Consider the following 2,428-nt stretch of genomic DNA (forward strand, 5'->3'; position numbering starts at 1 on the left):
GCAAAGACAAAGCTATTCAGGCTAGTCAAATGAAGGAAATAATCATTACTTGTAAAATTTCTGCAAGCTGATTTTCTTATTAAAATGTCATTAATGTCTTTTTTTTTTCCTGACTCTGCTAAATCCCATACTTTTAAAAGCATCTCATTCTATTATATTTCCACTAACACTAGCCACCATATTAATAGCTTGAAAATACAGGTTGGTACATTTGTGCTGCTAATGAGCACCGCTCTCCCCTTCTTAAAACATAGTTATCCCATACAAAAAAAAAATTACGGCTAATGCTTTGCAGTCCTCCCATGGATGTGTTTTAAAGGCATCAGCAGGGTTTCCAGTTGATCTCAAAGGTCTCATCCGTATTTGGTTTGGAAAAAAAACGACACCGAGTTATTATTGTCTCCATCCGAGCACAGTCAGAGCCCGGCTGACAAAAGTGTCACGTTAATGCTGGCTGCTGCTTTGTCGTCTTCTCTGGGCTTTGAGAAGGGTCATTTTGCAGGTGGAGGCTCATCCTGGTGCCCCTCGGAGGGGCTTGCTGAGCCCTCCAGTGGCATGGGCTTCTGCAGTGTGTCCCCTGCTCCATGGTGGCTGCACTTCTCCAGGAGGGTTTCTCTGCTCCATCCATCCTCCAAAACTGGTCTTTTCCTGCTGAAAACCAGCAGCCCTGTATGGAGGCACTGCTAAGCACAGTGGCTCGAAAAGTCAAGGGAGGGAAATTCATCAAGGATGTGCCTCGCTGTGTCAAGGAACTGTTGGCACCGTTGGGAGCTGGAAAGAGCCCTTCTGCACTCTTCGGTCCTTCCCTGTTGGTTGCGCAAAGAAGGCTTGCGCTCCTGCCTCTGCTCTGGCTGGGGCGTCAGCCAGGAAAAAATGCACTGGGGGCTTACTGGAGTGAAGCACAGCGGGAGGATGCCAGAGGGGAGAGTGTTTCACCACGCGCTGACGTTGAGCATCTTCTGAACACCTATCCCACTGGCTGCCGCCTGTGTCCCCATACCCAGAGGACGTCAGCCATTGCAGGCCCTGGCTGCGGGGTGTGGGTTCCTTAGTTCAAAACACATAAATGCATCCCTCCGGCGTGCTGCTGAGAAAGCAGCCTTCACGGCCCGTCCCGCTGACATTAAAGGCAGCTTTTAGGGATGCGAAGATTTGGCTGGACCAGGAGTCTCAAGGTGATCGGGATCACCCCTGGTGTGCGCAGGTCACGCAGAAAATAATCCCATTAAAAAAAAAGCTCCAAATGACCAGAGGACTGTGCGAGGCCTGAGGAAGCACACTGGCTCTCCTTGGCAGCATGCCCGCTTGCTGTAGATTCACACCGGTGTAGATGGGAGGAGAAGTTGACAGTTTGCTTCAGCGTCTTGCAAAACACCATTTAGCCCCCAAGGGCTGGAAGAGTCCCCCTTCGCTCAGCCTCCCTGGCCATGTAGGTAGGCTTTGCGTGCTAATAAAGCAATCAGAGAGCACAGAGGCAGTCCCCTCCGCTATGCCAGTTACTGTGCAAGCAGCAGCGTTTACTTTCTTATACTTTCCTAATTAGGGGGAGAGAAAAAGCAATATCCATGCATGCTGTCTCCTGGGAGGAGATTGAATTTTAACATGTAACTTAAGGAAAAGATAGAGTTATCTTTCTTCAGGACCCAGGCTAATCTAACCTTTCCATGGGGGGGATTAGGGTTAGGATTGTAGGATTTGCAGTTTTAATCAGAGGAGCCTCGACAACTTTCATTGTCTGCTCCAGATTACTCTGGCATCTCCGTATCCTCCCATCCCTCTGAATAATGAGGAGCTGCGGACTGAATCCTATCTTACTAATGCTGCCAGACTTTTATGGCTTTATGGAAATTGGCAGTTAACTTAGGTTGCTGCCTCTCTTTTCAGAGAAAAATGAAGGTTTCATTGGCATTGGGCTCTCTCCCTGTTCCCCTCAATGACCCAAAGGATTTAGAGAACTTGATGAACTTTTTTCTACTGATGGTGGGAGCTGGGGGTCCAGTCCTGCCTGACTTGAGCAATGGTTGATAGATGGCCCAGAGCAACAGCTAGAGAGGAGAGGAGAGGAGAGGAGAGGAGAGGAGAGGAGAGGAGAGGAGCTCTCATCAGTGGAGTCTAACTCTCTGACCTCACCATGGGTTTAAGCTCACAGCCTCAGGGAGCCCAAAGGTCTAAGGGGAAAAAAATAGCATTCTTCAAGACTGGATGATTCAAGAAATTTATGAATGATTATAGAGGCATTGTTTTGTTTTGTTTTGTTTTACCTACAAGAGTAATGTTGTTACAATGATTGTTTCAATCATTTATCAGCAGTCCTGGCTGACCAGGGAGGTCCCAGTGAACTGGAGGTTAGCAAATGTGACACCCATCTACAAGAAGGGCCAGGAGGAGGATCTGGGGAACTACAGGCCTGTCAGCCTGACCTTGGTGC

The sequence above is a fragment of the Aptenodytes forsteri genome, unplaced genomic scaffold, assembly GCF_000699145.1.
Source record: "Aptenodytes forsteri isolate BGI_AS27 unplaced genomic scaffold, ASM69914v1 Scaffold199, whole genome shotgun sequence".
Taxonomy (NCBI): Eukaryota; Metazoa; Chordata; class Aves; order Sphenisciformes; family Spheniscidae; genus Aptenodytes; species Aptenodytes forsteri.